This window comes from Gorilla gorilla, chromosome 14 (assembly GCF_029281585.2).
Source record: "Gorilla gorilla gorilla isolate KB3781 chromosome 14, NHGRI_mGorGor1-v2.1_pri, whole genome shotgun sequence".
NCBI classification, from domain to species: Eukaryota; Metazoa; Chordata; class Mammalia; order Primates; family Hominidae; genus Gorilla; species Gorilla gorilla.
Genome location: NC_073238.2, coordinates 65,914,837 through 65,940,391, shown reverse-complemented (window position 1 = coordinate 65,940,391; position 25,555 = coordinate 65,914,837). Strand labels below are relative to the sequence as shown.

Genomic DNA, 25,555 nt, shown 5'->3' with positions numbered 1-25,555 from the left:
GCCTGACCAACATGGTGAAACCCTGTGTCTACCAAAAATACAAAAAAATTAGCTGGGCATGGTGGCGCACACCTGTAATCCCAGCTACTCAGGAGGCTAAGGCAGGAGAATCACTTGAACCCAGGAGGCGGAGGTTGCAGTGAGCTGAGACCGTGCCACTGCACTCCAGCCTGGGCAACAGAGCAAGACTCCGTCTCAAAAAAAAAGAAAAAGTCATTTTAAATTTGAAGCTCTCAAATTAATTTTTCTTCTTAATAGGACACATAATAGTTAACAGCTTCATTCAACTTTATATATTAATAAATTAAAAGTCTTTTGAATGTTTGTTTTGTTTTTATCCATAATGATTTTGCTTGAGAAGTTATTTCTGTTTTCTGTTGTAAAGTATTCTTATGTGTGAGGTGATGCATTTGAGGTGCTGTCTACTGCCTTTGTAGAAATGCCCTTTGGGGTACAATGTATTTTGTTTCCATATGTCTGGATCTGTTTTGTTTGTAAAATTTGTTTTGTGGGGACCTCTTCTAGCTTAAAAATATCTTGAAATATACATGTGTATTGGAATTGCTCACCTTTCTTCCTATGTCTTTCCTTGGGAAGGATTTTGGAAAAATAGGGCAATGTGTTTATAATAACCTGAAACTACCTTGCTAGTAAGATTAGGAAGATTTTCCTGTGGGCAGAGATCTTACCTTTTAGTTCTCTTTTATCTTTTACAATACTAGCATAGTATTGACAACAGAGCCTATATTTTTAAAAAGTATTGGTTATAAACATTGGTGTATTGAATCTGGTAGTCATTGAGTTCAAAACTGATTACCGTTGCACCTTATTATCTGAGGTGGAAGGTTCATTTGTTTTAAAGCAAAAGTAAATTATTTTGAAGTTGGAACATAGGCCGGTGAGTTGTTTCAAGGTTAGGAATGTCTTTGATTCCCTGCGTGTTTTCTTCTTAATGTACCAACAAGACTCTCTTGTTGGAGCAATTAGAAAGTTATCCTAGATTAATTTTTGCTAAATGTTGTGAGATATTGTGAAATATTCTAGCCTAAATAATTATGGGATTTGTTTTAAGGAGGTTTTCAATTCGTAGAAAAGCATAAAGATGCTTTTTGTATTGTTCTTCTGTGTTTGTATTGTGCACGTGCATGAATGCTAGATATGATCTGTATTCTGGTTCCTACTAGGGAATAACAATTTTGCCTTTATATCTCTGTCTTTTCACATCTCTCAACCTTTGCCTCTGGCAGAACTTGATTCTTTTTTAGATTTATTCAGTGTATGAATGTGTCATTAATTTCCACATTAGAGATATGTGTACATAATTCCTGTTTGGCTTGTGGCTGGTGTTGGTATGACCTATTACTTTTTATGGAGTTGTATAGTTCCACCTGTATGATATCCTTTGCTTAAGAGTCATGTTATCCAACATTGTATATTATATCTGTTCTGTTGGTGCTGTTTTTCAGGAGTAAATGTTCTTGCTGCTTTAAAATCATCCTTATATCATATGAGGAAATATAGAACTCATTTAGTCTTATATTTTACAAATGAGGAAATTGAGATCCAGGGAGTCAGAGTGATTTGCTTAGGTTATAACATTTGCTACTGCCAAAATCTAGATTAGAATTTATCAATTCCAAAGACATTCCAGCACCTCCAGACCAGTGCTTTCTTCCTGATATGGCTGCAGCCTTTTTGCTTGATTCTAAATTTGTGTGTTCTTAAAATTTACCTTCTATTTATCTGATTTCTTATTTGTCTACTTCAGCTTTCTACATAAGTGTCTTTTAGGTATTCTGTTCTTATTCAGTGTTCCATGAAAAACTATTATGACCAGAGCATTTCTAGGCAGTGAGGATAACAAAGATAAACAGGACATATCTGGTTCTTAATATTTAAGTTCACAGTGTTATGGGGGAAATCACCTATTAAATGGTTTTATGAATGATAAAATAAGGATACATACTAAGTGTGTGGGAGTACTAAAGCAGGGGAAGGGTTAATATTACCTTTCGTGTGTCAAATCTTGTATAATGTGAATTTTTATAGTATAATTTCATTTTTGAATGACTGAATTCAAGGATCTTATGGATGATTTGGCATAGGGTGTGGCTCCTACCTTATATCTGTGAATTTTAGGAAGAAGCCCAGTGTAAAGTTGTTTTGAGCCTAGAAAATAGTTTTCCTAGCGGCAGGAAAAATGTGGTGCCATATTGTCTCTTGACCTAAGTATGTATAGGCCCAAATGAACCAATTTCTTATAATTTGTTTGTCAGAAAAATGTAGGAATACTGTTCTCTGGGACAGCTCGTCACTTAGCAATGTGTTATGAGTTAGGAAAGAAAAGTAATAGATATATTATGAATGAAAATCTTGAGCTGTATATGATCATTTTACATTAATTTATGATTTTAATTATATCCTTGGGCCTCATTTAATAAAAGTCCAGGCCATTGTCTGAGGTGTCATGAATGTGTTTCTAGTGTAGTCTTTTTGGATAACTGTCTAGGATTTTTGATGATTGTTTGGATTGAATTTTATGTGTATATATTTGGCTTTTTTTTTTAATGCAGCTATTTGATAAAACTGGTTGTTTGTAGCATTTTCACTTACGAGGAGTGTGTTTGATAAGACTTTGAATTCTGAAACACGATAAAACTATATTACTTACTTCCTTAGTAGTTACCTTTGATGTTGATAAACATACCTGTGTCCAGATACTCAGTACTGTTTGTCATGTTATATAACTGATATATCAAATGTTTTGGTAGAATCAACAAATTATAATTAGAGTTATTGAAAAGGATTTTCTTCTGATATCTGCAGATAATCCTCTCTAGTACTGCTTTGCAATGGAAAACTATTCTGTACTATGATTCCAGGAATCATGGCTAACGAATATTGCTCAATAAAGGAGCCCAGAAGAAATCCTGCCAGTACTTTCTTAGTGATGAATGACATTCCAGGATAGTGTAGCAGTTATTTTTCTCTTCCTTGAAAGTGCTAATAGTAGTATTGTCTTTCAAATATTGAGATTTCTATATGCTGACGAGTCCTTCTGCATCTCTTTACCAATGTTATGATTGCTGTGGAGGCTAACATTGAGAGGAGGTATTTGCAGCCAAAGTAATCTGTTGGGAAGAGTTTTACTTGCTTATTAGCTGTCCCAGCTTTTTAAGCCCAACTAGGACAACTACTTTTATAACTTCATGGGATAGATATTCGGTAAGGGCATGTCTTCATAAGAAAGAGAATGAGTAGTCTCAGCTGTGTATTCAAATGGCTGTAGATTGGGGTCTTCTATTCCAACTTGTGGGTTCTCAAAAATTGATGCAAAAGTCCACCATTCTTTGAGATATGGATAATTCTAGGCATTGTAAATGGGTTTAGTTTAACTGGTGAAGATTATAATTATGATGTGCATTTAATTCTTAATGATTAAAAGACAGGCCAGAAATTTTTGAAATCAGTTTCTAGTATCTGAAATGATTAAAAAACCACAGCTCCCTCCCCTACCTCCCATAAAATGTTTTTATTCACTAAAATCACTAAAAATATTTGCCATAGGGTGTCAAAACTCTGATTTCATTGTATACTTTTAAACATATATTTAAAATAGTTGCTTTTCCCAAGACACTTAGAATTTTGGAGAACTTTCTCTTTTTTAAAAAGATCTGTAAGGAATTTTGAGGGATGCCACAGTGGTGTGATAGAAAATATCAAACATTTTATCTGTGTTACATGTGTTTGAATTTTCATGTTTATCCTGTAGTAGCCTCTTCATAGTGATATTACTAGGGACTCAGTAAAAATCTGAAGATTAGCTGTTGTCTTACTGATTTGCGATTCAGATGTTCTAAATACATGCATAACACTACTGTATATGTTAGTCTCTGTCAATTCATCTAAGAACATTTAATAAGAATTTATTAAATGTAGACCATTTGTATTTCTTTTTCTACTCATATTTTTGGCCCTGTTCTCTCAACCCCTGGATTTATTACTGCTGGTATGTTATAGGAATATATACATCTGCAATTATTAGTAGTTTAAAAATATGTAATTATAATAATGCATAATTAAAGAAGTTGATGAAATATTTCAATTTAATATAGTAAATTTTCAGCAATTTACATTTGCAGTACTCTTATTGATATACTTTTTTTCAAGATCATGTAGTAAGAAAGACTCTTGAGTACTTCTAGGCAAACACAACAATGGAGAAATTTAAAAGAAATGCTGGTTGATCATTCTAACAAAGCTGTATGGCTACAGTAACTAATCCGCTATCTAGAATTCTTTGTTAAGATATATCAAAATAGTTTTTATTCAGAGGGTGAAGCAATTTCACCCTGTGTTTATTAGCCTATTAGAACCAATAAGCAATAAGAGAGTCTACATGTGTAAGGAAAATTTTATTTAGAGATGTTTCTATTATCCAATTCTAGCTCTTATATATATAAAGTACTGTGGTATTTAGAACAGTAGCTTTGAAATGGCTGCAGGCTGCATCAAAATCACCTGGTGTGCCTTATAGAATACACATGCCTTTGTTCTTATTCTGGAGATTTTGTTTCAGTTGATCTGGGTAAGGACCTGGGAATCTGTATTTTTACAGTGTCTCATGTGATTCTGATGTACAGTCAAATTTAGAAACTATAGTTTTAGAACACAATCTAACCACAACTTTTTTTAAGCTACACAAAAAGCATGTGAAAATGAACAACTTTAACAAAACAGGTTAGAAAGTTAGAAATGTTTTTGACTTAGAAGGCCACCAAAAAGTATTTTTTTAGGATAAAAATAATTCTTGACCTTTAGAATTGTTAAATTTGGGAACGGGTTTCCAAGGGATATGGAACTGGCCTTCTGTGAATATTTTTAATAGGATAATTTCTAATTTGCTTGATATTTTAGAATAAGTTATTGAATAGCCCCCAAAAATTCTGTGCTGACTGCAGTCAATCTGCAGTTACTGCTTACAGTGTGCTATATTGAGGACTCTCCTTAGACCCCATATATGAGGAGAGAGGCTAAGAAGAGAAGAGCAGTTAATTTATATTATCTGTCATGTGTTTCTTATCCCTGGCTTAGGAATTTTTATCCAAAGGATCGTATAGTATTCTGGTATCCTTACTAAGCCATAATTCCTGATTTGGATGTCCATGTAATTAGCATTATACACACACACATGCACACACACACACACACACACACACCCTACCTTACCAGATGAGAGCAGTTTATAAAGAATTGGTGATAGTTACACTTAATTTTCTAGACAGTTGCTGCAAAAATACCCTTCCAGAATGAATTCTTTAGATTTTGAATTGTGAAAGTATATTTTAAATTAATTCAGCAACAGTTTTCGTTGTGATACATAGTAACTTTGGCTGTGTATAAGAATAGCGGCAGCTCCATACGTTTATATTTAGTTCTATATTTATGTTCTAGGTACTGGGGACACACAGATGGAATTAAGCAAGGCTAGAAAACGTATTATCTTTGAAGACAGGCAAGTAAATAAACATTTGTAATACATTAAGATAAATCTCATGGCAGAAATAAACAGAAGGTTCTGAGACAGCGTAAAGAAAGGAGTAAAGTTTTGAGGGAAGAGTAAGGAATTGAGCCATGACATATCAGGAAGAGAAAACAGTATGCAAAAGCATGAAGACTTGAAAACAGTGTATCAGGAGATTATAAATTGTACACCTGGAGTATGGAAAGTATAGGTAGGAAGAGTAGAAGCTTGAAATGTAGGTAGAGGGCAGGTAATAGCACCCTAAGGAGACAGGACTTCATTCTGTTAGGATTTGCAGGGAAGGTATTGAAGATTTTAAGCAGGTGAGTCACATGATCAGATTTGCATTTTAGTAAGATTACTGTGCCAGCAAGGTGAAAGGTGGACTGGAGGGTGGTAAGATGGGAAGAGTTAGCAAACTACATGTAACAACCTAGAAGATATGGGGAATGCCAAAACTTAGCTAGTGCTGGACAGGAAGGCAGAATTCTGAGAGGTTCGGTAGGTAAGCTAGGCAGGTTTTCAAAGATGATTTGTAAGATAGGAGAAAAAAGGAAAGTATTTGACAGGAGCCCTGAACCTAGGGTCCATGCTTGGTCTGAAGAGAGTTCTGTGAATTCCCTGACATCTTGTCTACACATTGTCCATCTGTGTGCATGAACTTTTTTCTGGGTAAAGAGATCCATAGCTTTAATCATATTCTCAAATAAGTAAAAATATACTGGTTTAGTATTATTTTCCACTTTCCAACTTGGGCATCTATGTGGATATTTGGTAATGTTAACTGAGATGTGGGTGATAAAAAATAAAGGAGGAGAAAGGAAGGTAAAGTAATTGACAGACAAAGTATCATTACCTTTCGGGTAAGGATGTTTTAAAGGATTTATAATTTAACATTTAAAACAATTACCTCAAAGACTTTTTCTTGCCTTTTAACGTTATGTTTTAGGAAAATATTTTGTATTTAAAAATTGAAATGAGCAGATTCTGATAGTTAAATTTTTTTTTACTTTGAAGCAGATTTAAATAAATAAGCGTTAAATCAGCTTTTAAAGTTTGTTTGAAATTTAAGGACATATGATATGAACATTTAAAATTGCTTATTTCAAGCAAGCATTGAAAATTCTACAGAATGCTAGGTTAAGAGCAGTGTGTGTGTGTTTTACTCTGTGTACTGGTGTCAAGTGAGTTAAAGGATACTAGCCTAATTTTTTATTTAATAGATTGGCACTTTTCTGTTAAACTTAGCCTGTTTGGGTGTTTCATGCTTCTCCATGTCAGATTTCAATTTTGAGAGAATGAAAATGTTGAGTATGTGGTTTTCTGATGGTGCACTCTCTTGTAAATAACCCTTAGGCTGCTAGTCATTTATAAATACCTTGATTATACTTATTTAGCTGTATTTCCATAGTGATTTTATTTAACTTCCACTTTCACATGTTCTTTTCAGATGTAATACTGTAGATATTAAGCTTTTTAGACTTTTATATTAGGAATAACCTTAGTGCAGTGACTAGAAAGACATTGAAACTATGGGCTTTACATCAAGGCAAGGCTGTATTTTGATCTAGACAAGGCTGTTTTGGTATATTTTTCCCCACGCTCTGTCTTTTCAGATTGAATTACTGATTTTTCCCCCTTTGTTTTGTTTGTTGTGGTTTTGATGTTTTTTTTCCTTTCAGCTAAAGGAGCAGCCCAGTGGTTTTCAAGAAGTGCCAAAGTGCACTGACTGTCTCATGATGACTGGTGCCTCAGGGAGGGTCATGATTCCTGGATACAGGATCGACCTGATCCTGGATGTCACTTCAAGCAGTCAGATCGTGGGGAAAAGCCTTGTCTAATGGCTAGCCTTCCTCAAAAGTCTGATGCTAGTCATCTCGGAAGGCCTCAGAAAAAGCCTTAAAGGTGAGCAGAGTAGAGTGTAGTTCTCTCTGGGGGCTATGACTATTTGTTGGAGAATCTGATTCGACATAGAATGACAACCCTAACCTGATAAATCCAGGTTCAATTGGTAATTAACTTTGAGCTTATAAATTGGTTGATGCTGATTATCAGACCCCAGCTTTTGAGTTAGTAGAACCACCTTGCTAAGCTTAAGATCTGTAAGTGAGGAACTTGGTATTTCCTGGGGCTCTTCACAGCTTTAGGTTAGTATCTGTTGTCTTAGACGGAAATAGCCTTGCTATCATAGCTAAGGAACACTTTGGTTACAAAATTGCACTTGGTTGTTAAGTATGGATAGTTTTTTTTTTTTTTAATTTAGCTAGCAAGGTATTCTCTTGATTTGTATATTTATTAGATACCAGTTATTTGGTATTACCAATTATCAGGGTTTGGAAGGATAAGTTTGCATTTGCTTTGTCTGTTACAATAAACTTTTTAAAAAAAACATAGCTACCTTTGAACCAAGTTTGGATTTATGTAGCTCGTATTTTATTGCATTCTGTTGAAGAATATTAGTACTACCTGCATCATTTCAATGACATTTTTTAGCACCAGAAAAAGATTCTCCAGAGATGTTTTGAGTATTTTGGAAAAAGTTTAATTCTGGGCCTCTTTCTCTGTGATTTGAAGCACTCACAGAACTCAGTTATTCATGTAGTAACATTGATTGCTAATAATGTTGATTACTAAATTTAAACGCTAAAGCTTGTCCTAAGACTTAACTTTTTTTTTAAATTGAACCACCTATATTAGTAAAAAAAAAAAAAAAAAAAAAATTAAGTATGTACCATTCCCAATGTATGCACATTTTTAAATTTAGAAATTATATATGTGACTACTGCATTAATATTATTATGTTAAAAACATATATTAAAATAGAACTTTAAAAAGATGAGATGAAAAAATTTATACAAAGGAAATTCTGATCTTTGCTTCTTGTATAACATGGATCATGATTTATACTAGGGGTCAGCAAACATTTTCTTTGAAGGGCCAGATAGTGAACATTTTAGGTTTTTCAGCCTGTATAGTGTGTATTGGAACTACTCCACTGTTGGAGGACAAAAGCAGCCATAGACAGTATGTTAAATGAATGAGAGTGGCCGTGTTCAATAAAATTTTATTTACAAAAAATAGGCTCTGGGCTGGATTTGGTTGGTGGGCTATAGTTTGCTGATCGCTGGTGTATACCCTGTTTTGTAGACTACTGTTCTAGACCTTGGAGTTGTATTGTACTACTTCTGTTAGATTCTTCTCACATTAGTTTTAGAGAGTGGACTTTATGGAATTGATTTTTGCTTTATGAAGTGGGTAGAACACCACTAGTAGAGTGTATTCTGTTAAAGTGAACAGATGCTTATTGAACAGTAGTGAAGTTCAGACTCAGGGTTAGGTACTGGCTCATGAGTTTGATATGAGAGGTACAGTTATGGCATAGTGTAAGATGTAAAATTATTAAAGCACAAGCTAATAGGATGGTACTGTTGAGAAAGTGAGGCCGGAGCTGGCTCTAGGAAATGTCTTGAGTTGGATTTTGAAAGGTTAATTCAAGTTTGTGAAGTAGATGTATGCAAAGACATAAAGGTCACTGAAGAGAGTTTGGGAGAACTGTATGTACCTCAGTATTGATAGCTGGCAAAGTGTTCAAGAAAAACAGCAGCAGGAAATGAGACTTAGATAGATTGGCATGGCCCGTCCTATATTCTCTGCCAAGGAGTTTCGACTTTGTCTTACAGATTGATGGAAACCTTATAGATTGAACCTTACAGATGGGAACCTTATGGATTGAAGAGATTTTAGTAGAGGAGAAAGTTATTAGATTTGCATTTTAGAAAGAAGTAGCGTGGACTATACAAAGACCAGGTTTTTTTGGCACCTCATCTGTTTTTACTTCCTCATAAAAGAGGACATGATTGTAGGTTGAACTATACCAGACATAAAATTAAGAAACTTGGAGTGCTATTTAACAATAAAAAGGAATGAATTGGTGACATGCTACAACATGGATGAACTTGAAAAACATTACCCTAGATGCAAAGGACCTCATATAGCATTATTCCATTTATATGGAATGTCCATAAAGTTGATTAGTGCTTGCCTGGAAGTGTTTGGGAGACTGACTGCAAATGGGCGCAGGGATCTTTTTAAGATGTTGGAAATGTTCTAAAACTGCATGGTGGTGATGGTTGTACAACTCTGTAAATTTACTAAAACTCATTGAACACATAAAATGGATGAATTTCTCAATAAAGCTGTTAAAAAATTAGAAAAACTTTACCTTTGCAATTTGTTGGGGTAAAACTTTGTTGAAGAAAGTATTTCCGTATTGCAGGTTGTCAAGTGATTGCTCTTTCCTCTGAACAAATATTGACCTTAAACTACTAGAAGCTAAAAAAAAGTTTTGATTTTTTAATCAAAAATTCCTTTTGGATGTACATTGGATATTCCTAAGGATATACATTTTTAACTGTAGAGTGTAACAATAGGAACTAACAATAAATAATTGGGTTGGCATTAAGTTTTATGGGATTCACTTTGACTTTAATAATTTTTTTTGAGACAGGATCTTGCTTTGTTGCCTAGAATTTCTTAATTTTCCTTTCCTTAGTAAATATGATATGAGGAGAACCTTCTTCATTGCTTATATTGGATAATAGTATTAAAGTTAGAAATAGCCTAAGGGAAATTTACTTGATTTTTTTTTTCAAGGAAATATACTAAAGAAAAAGCTGATATAGGATGCTTTTAAATTTATAAATTGTTTCCTCATGATCTTAGCAGTTATAGGAAATGAATAAAGAGAATGCAAAACAATTGGAAAATGGTTAATTTCATTCAATAAATATGTATTTAGGGCTTACCATGTGCCTAGGCACTGTTCTTAGAAACAGATTGTGAAGGACTGTTACTGTATTACTTTCTTTTATTCCTGGCTACTAAAATAATGTATGAGGTTGAGCTTAATCATTTTAAAAAATGTGTAAACTTAAATGTTTAACTTTTATTGTTTACAAGGTAATTTCACATCTCCTGTAATTCTCAATTCTGTGACAGTGAGGAAAATGTCTTAGTAAGGCTGATTTCTACCTAAGAGGCAGAGCTAGGACTTGACTGTTTTATTTTTTCAGGTCCATTGCTCTTTACACTGTAGTATGGGATTAAAAGAAAAAAACAAGCAACAGTATTGTACTGCATAAGGACAGTCATATAGGTCAGTGAGATAGAATTGAGAGTCTAGCAGCAAAACCCATACATTTATAGTCAGTCGATTTTTGACAAGAGTTAAGACAGTTTAATGAGATAAGAATAATTTTCTGGCTGGGTGCAGTAGCTCACGCCTGTAATCCTAGCACTTTGGGAGGCCGAGGCAGGTGGATTGCCTGAGCTCAGGAGTTCAAGACCAGCCTGGCCAACCCGGTGAAACCCCATCTCTATTAAAAAATACAAAAAATTAGCCGGGTGTGGTGGCATGTGCTTGTAAATCCCAGCTACTTGGGAGGCTGAGACAGGAGAATGGCTTGAACCTGGGCGGTGGAGGTTGCAGGGAGCCGAGATCGCGCCATTGCACTCCAGCCTGGGTGACAGAGCAAGACTCTGTCTCAAAAAAAAAAAAAAAAAGTTTCTTAGCAGATGGTTTTGGGCCAACTGAATACGCGTGCACATGCAAGAGAATGAAATTGAACCTCTACCTTATATGCAAAAATTAAATCAAAATGGGTCAAAGACCCAAATATAAGAGCTAAAACTTAGAAGAAAACATAGGCTTAATCTTCCTGACCTAGGATTAGGCAAGTTTTAGACATGACACCAGAAGCACAAAGAACAACTAGACAAATTGGACTTCAGAATTAAAAACTTTTGTTTCAAAGGATACTGTCAAGAAAGTGAAAAGATAGTAACAGAATGAGAGAAAATATTTGCAAATCATTTATCTGTGAAGGGCATGATATCCAGAATATATAAAGAACTGTAACAACATAAAAATAAAAAGACAATCCAATTTAAAAATGGTCAAAGGATTTAATTAGACATTTCTCCAGAGAAGATATACAAATGGCTAGTAAGTACATGAAGAGATGCTCACCATCATTAGTCATGAAGGAAATGCAGATTATAACCATAATGAGATAGCAGTTTACACCTACTATGACATATAATAAAAAAGATGGACAGTTACAAATGTTGGTGAGAATGTAGAGAAACTGTAACCTTCATACTTTGCTAGTGAGGATGTAAAATGATGCAGCTGCTTTGGGAAATAGTTTGGTGGTTCTTCAAAAAGTTAAACATAGAGTTACCTTATGCTAACTCCAATAATTCTATTCTGGGGTATATACCTAAAGAAATGAAAACATGTCTACACAAAAACCTGTAAGTGAACATCATATTAATGTCATTCATAATAGCCAAAAGGTGGAAACAACACAAATGTCTATTACCTGATGAATGGATAAACAAAATATGATATATCCATACAATGGAATATTATTATTCAGCCTTAAAAAGGAATACAATTCTCTCACATAGTGCAACATGGATGAACCTTGAAAACTAAGTGAAAGCCAGACACAAAAGGCTACTTGATGCAAGTTTCCATTTATATATGAAGTGTCTAGAATAGGCAAATCCATAGAAACAGAAATAAGTGGTTGCCAGAGGCTTGGGGTAAGGGTAGGATGCTAATGTATATAGAAGGGTTTCATTTTCAGGTGATCAGAATGTTCTGAAAGTAGACAGTGGTGATGATTGTACAACTCTGACTTCCTGGTTCAGCCACTCTAAATAAATGAATGAAACAAATAGAAGAACTTGTATCTTTACTCTCATACACCCACACTATTTTCCTCTCTGGTGCCTATCTTCTTTATTTCCTTCTGCAACAAATTTAGAGATCATTTCTGTTATCTCCTTGACTTCTCTACCTCCTTTTAAATCTATTACAGTCTGACTTTTGATTCTACCTTTGTTAATAAGATCACTAATAATGTCCTTATCTTCCAAATCCAAATTTGCTTTTTAGTTTTTCTTTCATGATGTTTTGCCAGCACTATTGAACACTGTTTTTTAAAGCTTCTCTTGACTTCTGTGTTTACACTTTCCTGGCTCTGCTTTGGCTTTTTGTTTTGTTTTAATTTCCATCCTTGACCTTAGTGTATTTGCCTGTCCCTAAGTGTTACTGGTTTAGTTTTAGATTTTCTTACATGTTTACTGACATACTCTTAGACAATTTCATTCCCGTGGCTTTATCCATGTTCATCTGCACAGAAGTGTGTGTATTTGGCCTAAAAGGCTTGGTGACTCAACTTACTCTCAAATAGTTTGTCAAATATTAATAATTATATATTACTGTACTACTCCATTTTCATGCTGCTGGTAAAGACATACCCGAGACTGGGCAATTAATAAAAGAAAGAGGTTTAATGGACTTAAAGTTCTACATGGCTGAGGAGGCCTCACAATCCTGGTGGAAGGCAAGGAGGAGCAAGTCATGTCTTACATGGGTGGCAGCAGGCAAAGAGAGAGAGCTTGTGCAGGGAAACTCCTGTTTTTAAAACCATCAGATGTTGTGAGACTTATTCCCTATCATGAGAACAGCATGGCAGAGACCCATCCCCATGATTTAATTACCTCCCATGGGGGTTTCTCCCACAAAATATGGGAATTGTGGGAGTTAGAATTCAAGATGAAATTTGGATGGGGACACAGCCAAACCATATCAATCACCATTATTATTATTGTTATTATATAAAAGAGAAAGAAGTAAATGTGACAAAATGTAAACTGTCTATGAATCTAGATGAATGGGACCCTGGAGCTCATAGTACAATCACTGCAACTTTTCTGTGAGATTGAAATTTTTCAGATAGAGAGATTTTTAAAGATTTTTTTTTTAAGTGAACGGTTCTGTGCCATTTAGTACATCCTTTCCTTTAAAAAAAAAAAAACTCTGATACTTGTCAGGGTATTAAGTTGCTATAACAAAATGCAGTAGTTCTTTAATTGTGAGTTTCTTATATATTCTAGGATAGGCAGATCTGTTTCGTATACCTTTTTCCACTGCATCATTTCAGTTTGGATATTCTTGACTTTTGAATTGTTCTTGGAAATAATTAGAAAAAAGTAGGGATTGGGATTGTTGGAGGGTGAAATCATAGGGAGAGAAAGGAAGTTGAGGAATTCAATCTTGAGTCTTAGAACTGTGTGTGTGTGTGTGTGTGTGTATAGAAGAACTACATACATACATATATAGAAGGAAGAAACGGAAATGAATCTATAAAGGCCTGATAGTACTTACATATTTTCTTGTTATTGTCTGTTATGTTATGAATAGGACCTGCGGCTGTATTATATTTGAGAAATAGGATTTAAGAAATACCCACTCAGTTTCACCAAAAATGTTAAAATTTTATTTGCTTCAAAAAAAAAAAGCTTTTATTAAGCTTCTTTTCCATCTACATTATCCAAGCAAATCTGAATAATTGGGACTAGAGTTGGACTAGATGTTGGAGGGACCAACTTTCTATTTATTAAATCACGGAAAGATTTAGCATTAGTTTGATTAGAATGGGTGCTTTCCTGCCCTTAACACACATACAGTGCCTCTTTGAATGCATATTTTCTGCAACAAAGAAAAACAAATTAGCAAACAACTAGTTGAACCTTCAAGGATTCTGAAAAGCTTCTGGCAAGGTATATTTTTTAGGATATTGGTTCAGCTTCTCTATTTGGGACAAAAATAGCTGGTTTAAAAATGCAGAAGGCTTTTCCTTTCACATCAAAGATAGAACTGGTAGTAGTCAGGGAGGTGGAGTGGTTCTGCTCTAAGCTATTGTCTAGGGTTCCAGGTTTCTTCTACTTTGTTCCTCTGTCTTTGCTTTTATCTGAATGGTTGATGCTGGTTTCACAGCACATCATACAACTGGATTTCAGCCTGTGGGAAGGAGTAAAGGCACACAGCTTCCTAATATAAGCATGACCTAAAACATAAATGACGTTGCAATGAGAGTCCATCAACTAGAATTTGGCCACACTTAGCTGTAAGGCAGAGTGGAAACTAATCCCTGCTTGGGTGGCTGTGAGTCCAGTTAAAATTTGGGGAGTTTAATTAGTAGAAGGAAGGAGCGACTAGATGTGGACGGGCAGTTATCAGAAATTAAAGGGGTGATAAAGTAAACTTGAAAGCTTCTTTGCTTTCTAGTGTGACAGGTTGTTCTGAGCTTATCTTGTACATTTTTGCTTCAGACCTGAAATCAGGTCAGGTTCCATGTATTAGGACATGGTATATGGAAACCATAGCATGGGTTTTAGAAAAGTGTGCATCGCCATTGAGTTAATCATCATTTTCAGGCTTTTTCAGTACAGAGCTAGGAAATATTTTTTTCTGAAAGAGAAAATAGGTCATGAATCCATACTACTATTTGCATTTCACTTTTAAGGTAGGTATTTAAAATGTTAAAGAATGTGTTTCAGTCATAAAGACCAAAGTTTGATTCCTGGTTCTGCAACTTATTAGAGGTATAATTTTTTTGCTCATTTTAAGTTTCAGTTTTCTCATCTTTACAATGGGGATAATAACTACATCTCATGGTTGTCATATGATTAAATGAGATAAGTCCTCAGAAATTTTTACTGATTTTATTATTCTCTATCACAATACAAAAAGGAGAGACCCCTAATTCTTCTTACAGGGGTTAGAGAAGACTTAGAGACACTTGTGCCATCAGGGAAGATTGAATTTTAAATGGGATATGGAGGTTTAGTGAGAAGAAATACCCAGGTAAGGGACCCAGCAGAGGCTGTGATCTGCATTTGTCAAGGCTGGTGCATAGGATTCTATTTTGACCCTTTAAAAAAAAAACTTTTTTCTTATAGTGTTTATCATAGTGTGTAATTAAATAGTAGTTTTTGTGCTTATTTGCTTACTGTCTGACTGCCTTTCTGTCCCACAGTGACAAGGAAGGACTATCCTGTCTTTCTTTTTGATTACCATTATACCTTCAGTGCCTGCCACATAATAGTAACACAGTTGCTGTTCCGACCCTGAATAAAATTTTGAAGCATTTATAAATATCACAAAATTTCACATTTGATTATATACATAAATAATTCTGCACTTATTTCAGTGTTTACCTACTGAGGGTTGCCTACTAGTGGATCTAGTTTCTTCCAAGTCAATAACTTTAATTACTCTGGAGAATTTTGCACACTTGATAGCATTAGTTCTTTATCAATTTTTATTGAAAGTAAATGAATGAATTTGCTGGTGTTCCAGTCTGTTTGGATCAGATTCTGAGCCACAATGTGGATATACTGGTATGTTGTGAAATGTGTGCCAAGTAATTTATTGTTAACGAGAGTTTAAAGTACTTCAGTTATCCCTTATAATGAAACCACTCTGGTTTTTCCATTTTATTATGTTGCCTTAAGAGGGAGAGAGCTGCACATACAGGTTATTCTCCCAAGAATTACCTGTAGTACTCCCATGGGAGAGAGAGAGCTCACGTGTGCGCTTGTGAGCCTCAGCACCTCTGTGCTGCATCTTTTGTGTCCGCGTGGAAAGATTCAGAATGAGAATATTCACCTGGATCTTTAGGGAAGTATTCTGAGAAAGGAGGCAGCATGGTACAATATATAAGACACTAGATCCTAAGTCAAATGGCATTTGCATTCTAGAACCTTTTCTTGTTTGGCTACTAAATACATGACACTCATATTTTGCATATGCTTATTTTTGTTGTTGTTATTGTCCCCTTTGTTGAGGTATAATTTATATATAATGAAACGTAGCAATTTCAAGTGTAAAACTTCATGAATTCTGACAAATTGTAAGTAATGTATTTAATACTACAACAATAGTATAAAATATATGTTACTCCAAAGAAATTTTCTCATTCCCCTTTGTAGTTCCTGTAACCCTCTCTTGAGAACTGACCTGCTCTCTGTCACTATTGTTTTGTCTTCTCTAGAATTTGGAATTATACAGTGGACACAAAAAACTATACACTATAAAAGACTATACACTGTATAGTATGTGGCTGGCTTCTTTAGCATAATGCTCTTGAGATTCATTCTTGCTGCATATGTCAGTAGATTGTTTCTTTTTATTGCTGAGCCATATTCCATTGTATGGCTATACTACAGTTTGCTTATCCATTCACCAGAGGGAACATTTGGGTTTTTTGACCATTATGAATAAGCTACTGTGAACATTGGTATACAAGTCTTTTTGTAGACATATGTTTTATTTCTTTTGGGTGTATACCTACGAGCATAATTGGTGGGTCATATGATAAATGTATATCTAGCTTTATAAGAAACTGCAAAATTGTTTACCAAAGTGTTTGTACTATTTTGTATTCCCACCAGGAATGTATGAGAGTCCTAGTTACTCTACATCTTTCCAACACTTGAATTTTTTCAGTTTTTAAAGTTTTATTATCTCTTTTTGGTTTTAGTTTGCATTTCCCAAGTAACTAAATATATTGAAAATCTTTTCATGTGTTACTTTTCTTTTCTTTTTTTTTGAGATGGAGTCTCACTCTGCCACCCAGACTGGAGTGCAATGGCGCGATCTCAGCTCACTGCAACCTCTGCCTCCTAGGTTCAAATGATTCTCCTGCCTCAGCCTCCCGGGTAGCTGGGGTTACAGGTGCCCGCCACCATGCCCAGCTAATCTGGGTATTTTTAGTAGAGACGGGTTTCACCAGGTTGGCCAGGCTGGTCTCGAACTCCTGACCTCAGGTCATCCACCCTCCTCAGTTTCCCAAAGTGCTGCGATTACAGGCATGAGCCACTGCACCTGGCCCATGTGCTTGCTTGCTTATTTATTTATTTATTTATTTATTTTTGAGACAAAGTCTCACTCTGTCACCCAGGCTGGAGTGCAGTGGCACGATCTTGGCTCACTACAACCTCTGCCTCCTGGGTTCAAGCGATTCTCGTGCCTCAGCCTCCCGAGTAGCTAGGATTACAGGCACCCGCCACCACACCCAGCTAATTTTTTTATTTTTAGTATAGACGGGGTTTCACTATGTTGGCCAATCTGGTCTCAAACTCCTGACCTCAGGTGATCCACCTGCCTCGCCCTCCCAAAGTGCTGGGATAACAGGTGTGAGTCATGGTGCCCAGCTCCATGTGCTTATTTTCTATCTGTATCTCTGGTGAAGTGAGCATCCTGACCTCTTGGCTGTTTTTTATTGGGTAGTCTGTCTTCTTGCTAATGAGTTATAAGAATTTTTTACATATTCTGGATAGGATACAAGTTCTTTATTAGATATATGTTTTTCAAATACTTTCTCCCAGTCTTTAGCTGCCTTTTTATATTTTAGAGTGTCTTTTGAAGAGTAAAGTTTTATATTTATTTTTTCTTTTTAGTTTGTGTTTTCTGTGTCTTATTTAAGAGATCTTTTCCTAGTCTGAGATACTAAGGATTTTCTCCTGTATTTTCTCCAAGGAGCTTTATAGTTTGTGCCCTTACTTTGAGATAAATAATTCATTTAGAATTTCTGTGTATGATGGGAGGAAAGTGTTGAGGTTTATTTTTGACATATGGATAATTAATTATATCAGCATTTTTATTGGAGAGATTACCATTTCCTCATTGCTGAAGCATCTTTGTTGAGTCAGTTAGCCATGTTTTTGTGTGGCTGTTTCTGGACTTTCTATTCTGTTTTGTTGATACCTGTGTCTTCGTCAATACAACATGGTGTCAACTACTGTGGTTTTATAACGAGTTTTGAAATCATTTAGTTAAGTCTCCAACTTTGTTTTTATCCAAATTGCTTTGTTTATTCTAGGTCTTTTGAGTTTACATGTAAATTTAGAATCAGGCTTATTAGTTTTTATAAGAAAGCTTACTGCAATTTTTATTGGAATTACATTGAATCTATAAATCAGTTTGAGGGAAAAATGACACTTTTTACCTTATTGGCTATTCTGATCCATGAGCATGGCATATTTTTCAGATTTAAGTGTTTGATTTTTTCAGCAATATTTGTAGTTTTCAGATGGGAGTTTATACATATGTTGGGTATTTTATATATTTTGATGTTATTATTGATTGGTCTTTTTACTTTCAACTTCTGATGATTTGTTGTTAGTACATAAACAGTTGATTTTTTTGCATCTTTACCTGGTATCCTGTGACCTTTCTAAATTTTCTTGTTACCTAGTAGCTTTTCTAGATTCCTTGAAGCTTTTTACGTACAAAATCATCTTGTCTGAATATAGACAGGTACTCTTCTTCCTTTCCAAATCTGTCTGCCTTTTATTTCTTTTTCTTGCTTCAATGTACTGGTGGAAGTAGTGAGAATGGACATTGTTGTCTTGTCTTGAAATCTAGAAGCTTAACATTAATTTGTTAACATTGACATTTAATTTTAAGGAACACCAATTGTTCCTTAAAATTAAAAAAAAATACTACCTATGATGAATTAGCATTGTAACAAAAAAAATACAAATAATAAATTACCTAACCTATATCAGACAGCACAAATGAAGGCAGTTGACATTGCCAAATTTCTGAGAAAACAAATAAAACTACCAAAGCTATGAGATGGTATCATAACTGTTTCACTGACTATGAAAAACTGTTACTGAGGAATCTAATATCTGTCCAAAGCCAACATTTAAAAGATAAGTGTTATATTGGCTGGTAGTTTGTAATTGAAATAAGAATATAAATATTCTCATAGAAAGTACGAATGAAATACTCAGAGTCTTTAGTATACCTTGAAGTTATACTATTATTATTATTATTATTTGAGACGGATTCTCACTCTGTCACCCAGGCTGGAGTGCAGTGGTGCAATCTCGGCTCACTACAACCTCCGCCTCCTGGGTTCAAGCCTCAGCCTCCCGAGTAGCTGGGACTACGGGCATGTGCCACCATGCCTGGCTAATTTTTGTATTTTTAGTAGAGATAGGTTTTCACCATATTGGCCAGGCTGGTGTTGAACTCTAGACCTCAAGCTATCCGCCCAACTCGGCCTCCCAAAGTGCTGTGATTATAGGTGTGAGCCACTGTGCCCAGCTGAAATTATATTTTTCAAACTCAAGGAGCTAAAAAGGTCAAGATCATTAAGCACACATTATAAAATATGACCCTGATGCTCTGCTTAACTTCTAATGGCCAAAAGGAATTTAATTAGTAGACTTAGTCTGGGGAAGGCGTAGGCTCAAACTCTGTGATACTCAAATGCTATGGAGCTATGATATGGAAGAAGAAAGGGATATGCAGCTGCCTAGATAATTTTATGCTATAGTTGGAAAAATTTTTATGCACATTTAATGTTAAATTTGGGGAAGCAAAGAAATATATTAAATTGATGATACACCTTAGAATTTATTCTAAGTTATAGGTTTTAGGTTTGTTGGAGGATTAAATAAGATGATTAAAGCAAGGTAACTCATTGAAACCTTGTCACATTATAAGCATTCAGTAAATGATGAATTATCAGTCTCTTAACTTGTGTGATTATGGGCAATATTTGGTGTGGTCAAGAGGTCTTTAAGTTTTTTTCCGTCTCCCTACTTCTTTGAGTTATCAAGAAAGAGATTATTATTTTTTAATACAACCTAGTTTCACAAATAGGGACATATATAACATACTACAGAAAGTTTCTGTTGATGTTTTTGTGCTTGAGGCATTAAGTGCTCTCAGTTACCTGGAAAAATAATGGCTCTCCAAAATGATTCAAAGCTTTTCCTTTATAATTTTTAAGATTCCTTGCCAATGTGCTTTAAATGAACTTTCTGACTTATTAATAAAACTCAATGACCGGGTGCAGTGGCTCTTGCCTGTAATCCCAGCACTTTGGGACGCCAAGGAGGGTGGATCACCTGAGGTCAGGAGTTCAAGACCAGCCTGGCCAACATAGTGAAACCCCGTCTCTACTAAAAATACAAAAAGTTAGCTGGGCATGGTGGCAGGCGCCTGTAATCCCAGCTACTCGGGAGGCTGAGGCAGGAGAATCACTTGAACCTGGGAGGCAGAGGTTGCAGTGAGTCGAGATTGCACCACTGCACTCCAGCCTGGGCAACAAGAGTGAAACTCCATCTCAAAAAAAAAAAAAACCCACCTCAATGGTTTATTCTAGTCTAAATGTTTTATGGTAGATTCTGAATAATTTGGGCTATTATTTAACAATTATCTATAGTTATAGTTTAGCATTGATAATGTTATTGTAATTTTTTTTTTTTTTTTTTGAGACCAAGTCTCACTTTGTTGCCCAGGCTGGAGTGCAGTGGCACGATCTTGGCTCACTGCAACCTCTGCCTCTCGGGTTCAAGCGATTCTCCAGCCTCAGCCTCCCGAGTAGCTGGGATTACAGGCGTGTGCCACCATATCTGGCTAATTTTTGTATTTTTAGTACAGACGAGGTTTTGCTGTGTTGGCCAGACTGGTCTCAAACTCCTGGCCTCAAGTCCCAAAGTGCTGGGATTTAGGCATGAACCACTATGCCTGGCCATACCGTACAGAAACACTCTTATGGTGTATGTATGCATCTATTTGGAACTTAGTTTTATAGTATTTTTTTAAAATCATACTTTATTATAGTACCTTGTTATCATTTTGAATATGTTAAATGAACACTATAATAGTTAAGGTAGACAGAACATTAGGACATACCGTATTCTATATTTTTTCCTCTGTATTTGGTATCAGTCCCTGGATTTTTGCTTTTATGAGTCTGTTTCTTTCATTCCTATTATTTTTGTTATCAATCATCCTAGTGCTTTTTTAAATGATTGCATTAGCTTTCTAGCTTGTCTTGGCTGCTTTCAGTCTGTCCTGCAGGTTGCAAAATTATTTTAAAGCATACCACTTGAGTGTATTACTCTACTGTTCACAATGTTTCATTGCTTTCCATTGTCTACTAGGTTGCTCAGTGCCCTTCACAACTTAGCCAGTCACATTATTAATTCATCCATCCATTTATTCATTCAGCCATATTTATTAGGTTCTATGAACCAGACAGGATGGAGGAATATGTGCTATGAGAGCTTATAATGAATTAGATCTGGTCAAGGAGGTCATTGGAGGGCCAAGATCTGAAGAGAGTAGGATTTGTTACTCAAAAAAATAGAAAAGAGGATTGTACCAGACAGAGGGACTAGTATGTACAAAGGCTTTTTTTTTTCCTCTGAAAGGAGTATATTTTGAGAATGAAGAGCTGAAAGAAGGCTATTGTGGCTTAGACACAGGGGTGTCCAATCTTTTGGCTTCCCTGGGGCACATTGGAAGGAAGAACAATTGTCTTGGGCCACACATAAAATACACTAACACTAATGATAGCTGATGAGCTAAAAAAAAAAAAAAAATCACAAAAAAATCTCATAATGTTTTAAGAAAGTTTACAAATTTGTGTTGGGCCACATTCAAAGCCATCCTGGGCTACATGCAGCCTGTGGACCACGGGTTGGACAAACTTGGCTTAGAGCATAAAACAAGAGGGATAGTAGTACAAGATGGAAAAGAAGGTTGGACTTGACCATACAGGGGGCTTCCAGACCATGCTGAGTAATATTATTAATATAAAAGCAATAAGAAGCCATCCAAGGGTTTTATTTAGAGGTAGGGGGTGGAGGAGAGGGAGATAAAAGTGGTGGTTGGAGCATTGTTGTTTAGTTTTGACAGTAGCTTGGTCAAGGAGGTTGGTGATGGCAGAAGAGTTTCAGTTTCAAGAGATATTTAGGAGGTTAAATCAGTAAAACCTGCTGACATATAATACAGTTGGGGGTGTAAGAAACAGGGAGGAGGTGACGTAAGAAACAGGGAGGAGGTGGTTATCCATTATTCGATAAATGATGCCGTTTTACTGAGTCAGGGAATATTGGAAGAGGACCATTTTGGGTAGAGGAAAATCTTAAGTTCAGTTTTGAACATGTTTAGTTTGACATACCCTTTGAGCCATTCAGGAGGGTGTGTCACGAGGCAGAATATTTGGTGCTCAGAGAGAGATAGAGGCTCAAAATACAGTTTTTATTATTTGATTATTGATAGGAATTGAAGCTGTGAGTAGTAGGGTTGGGGGTTGAGACTATACATTGGGCAAGACCTAAGACTGATTCTTGCGGATCTGCAGCACTTACTAGTTAGGTACTGGAGGTTGTGTCTAGGTTAGGGGTGAGGATGGAAGGCAGTAGCAGCCAGAGGAGAGAAGGAAAACCATGAAAATATTTCAGCATGAAAGCCAAAGGAAGATTCCTTTCAAAAGACTGGGAAGTAGTTTTGAATGCTGCTTGGAAGCCAGATTTGAAAATCTCCAATGGATTTAATGACTCAAGGAGAGATCTGCTGCTGTGTAACAAATCATCCCAAAACTTAGTGACTTAAAACAACAGTTTATTATTTCTTAAGAATTTGTGGGTTTGTTACATAAGCCCCAGGCTTATCCAGGACTGGAACGTATAAGATGGTCTTATTTATATGTCTGGGGCTTTGGTGCTGCCAGTTTTCTGGGGGACCTTGGCTTCTCATCTCTGTGGCTTCTGTCTCCATCATTTAGTAGCATAATTCAAGCTTTTTTACATGGTAGCCAGCTTCCATGGAAGTGGAAATAAAGCTGCTAGGCCTAGTAAGACTTAGACTCTGAATACCTTTGAGTGCTTCGGAGTACTGTGCCATCTACCAGAGTAACCAAGCCAAAACAAAACAAAAACCCATTGATGACTTAGTATGAGAGTTGTTTGTGAAAAAAAAATTAACAGTAGGGAAATCCAAGAATTGATAGGTTAAGTATAACTCCAAAAGACAGATACATTGAGAGGACTGGGGAATGAAGAAAATTTCCTAATTATTCCTCCGCATTTTCTTTAAGCTTGACCTCAACTGGGCTGCTAATTTCCTGAACACTTCCTCTTTCTTTCCTCATGTACTCCTTTTCCCTGGACGTTATTTCTCTATCTCCCTATATTAAAATCCAACCCATCCTTAAAGGATTAAAGGCTTTCTTAAAAATCTTTCTCTCCTCCTTTGCACTGTATTCTCCACCAGTTCTGAAGTTTAATTTAGTTTTCATCCCAGTATTTATTATTATTATTTCTTGTCTCCTGTGTGTTTAATCATGATCTTCACTCTTCATTACTCCCTAACTTGCATGGGGTTCTGGATTCTCAGTAAACTTATTATTCTTCACACTTGCTCAGATGCTACTTCCTCTGAGAAGTCTTCCCTGGTTTGTCCCCTAATCATTTATTCTTTTGTACTTTATGCATATTTTTATTGTTTGTACGTATCATAACACATAATTGTTTACTTACATGTTTTTGAAAGTAGATTACAATGTGTAGTGTGTTGCCTTTCATTAAATAACTCCTGAGTTATAGCTTGATTTCTGATCCCTATTTTAATTTTTTTTAAAAGGCCCCACATGTTGACAATAAAATGTGTATATTTATCATGACCTGATTACTTCTTTGATACTGTGCTGAGTTCATTGGTACTAGGCCACTGCAGTAAACTGTAAAGAAAAGTTATGATTTGGTATATGAAGTTAAAAATTACAAGAAATAATATATGGTCAAGTTTTTTATATCTCTTAATAAGGCAAGAATGAATATATGAGGTTATGTTTCATGTGGGCCTCAGTGGAAGTATGTACGTATGTAAATTCTCAGTATGCATCTTATACATTGAGCTGGATGGAGTGTTTGTTATGGTGCCAGCTTATGGAATATGTGTTTTTCCACACCTTGTTCAAGGTGTCAGGTAGGCTTTGCAGCTCATGTGTTTGTATTCTCTATGTATGGGCACATACAAGGGCCATAGAGATGAACCGGTTACACACACAGGGAAAGAATAAGACTTCCAGCTCTTGGAGATAAGACTGGTTCTGTGACTCGTGACTTACATTAGCATGGAAACTTTGTATCTATGTGTGTTGGGGTGGAGGGAGCACAGTTTTTTTTTTTTTTTTTTTTTTAGTTTTTGCTTGTTTGTTTTGTGATGGAGTCTCCGTCTGTCACTCAGGCAGGAGTGCAGTGGTGCTATCATGACTCACTGCAATCTCAACCTCCTGGGCTCAAGCTATCCCCCCCGCTGCAGCCTCCCAAGTAGCTGGGACTGCAGGTGTGCATCACCACGCCTGGGTTGTCTGTGTGTGTGTGTGTGTATTTGTAGAGATAGGATCTCACTATGTTGCCCAGGCTGGTCTCGAACTCCTGGCCTCATGCAATCCTGCCTGCCTCAGCCTCCCAAAGTGCTAGGATGACAGGTGTGAACCACCACATCTGGCTAGGAGCACAATTTTTATTGGCAGGACACTGAGAGGTGCTTGTGATCTGATTATAACTCTAGCTTTGCATCTCTTTTACTTTGCTTAGACCGCATTATTTCATATGACAAATACTGTGGGGGAAACAAAAGAATCAGATCCTTCTCCTTTCCCTTTTCCAAACTCGTGGGATAGGCTGTGAAGTAAAAAGGTCATTAAAACTTAAGTGGGAAGCATGATTATGAGAGTACATATAATTTGAATTACTTTGATAATAGAACCAGTTGGCAGAACTTCCAAGTTCAAGAAAGGGGAAATCTTTTTCTTTTTCTTTTTTTTCTTTTTTTTTCTTTTTTTTTGACATGGAGTCTCACTCTGTCCCCCAGGCTGGAGTGCAGTGGTGCGATCTGGGCTCACTGCAACCTCCACCTCCTGGGTTCAAGCGATTCTTCTGCCTCAGCCTTCTGAGTAGCTGGGACTACAGGCACGTGCCACCACGCCCGGATAATTTTTTTGTATTTTTAGTAGAGATGGGGTTTCACTGTGTTAGCCAGGATGGTCTTGATCTGCTGACCTCGTGATCCGTGACCTTGGGCTCCCAAAGTGCTGGGATTACAGGTGTGAGCCACCACGCCCAGCTAAGGGGAAATTTTGTGTTGGTACAGATCAGTCCTGACTCATGGTGGGCTCAGGTTTGATCCTCATCCAGCCAATTAGGTTATATGCTAGGAGACATCTGTTTAGATTCCTGAGTTGAAGATGTTTTAAAAATAAACTTATCTTTTTTTACTGTTTGTTGGTTTCTATGTTTTACATTCTACAGTTTAAAAAATAAGTAATAATGTATGAGAATTTTGGTTATCTGAGGTTT

The 25,555-nt window shown here is 36.0% G+C and overlaps 1 protein-coding gene across 5 annotated transcripts in view; it reads left to right on the top strand.

Moving 5' to 3' along the window:
- The window catches only part of INTS6 (integrator complex subunit 6), a 106,973-nt gene that overhangs the window by 24,490 nt on the left and 56,928 nt on the right, over positions 1-25,555 (top strand). Inside the window, exon 3 of one of the 5 annotated variants that reach the window (XM_055359897.2) lies at positions 5,455-5,515. The exons of 3 other annotated variants lie outside the window; for them this stretch is intronic. The gene's annotated coding sequence lies outside the window, so the exon portion shown is untranslated. Of the gene's footprint in view, positions 1-5,454; positions 5,516-7,282; positions 7,430-25,555 lie in introns of those variants that run through there. One more of the 5 variants, XM_063697615.1, reaches the window with a different exon arrangement.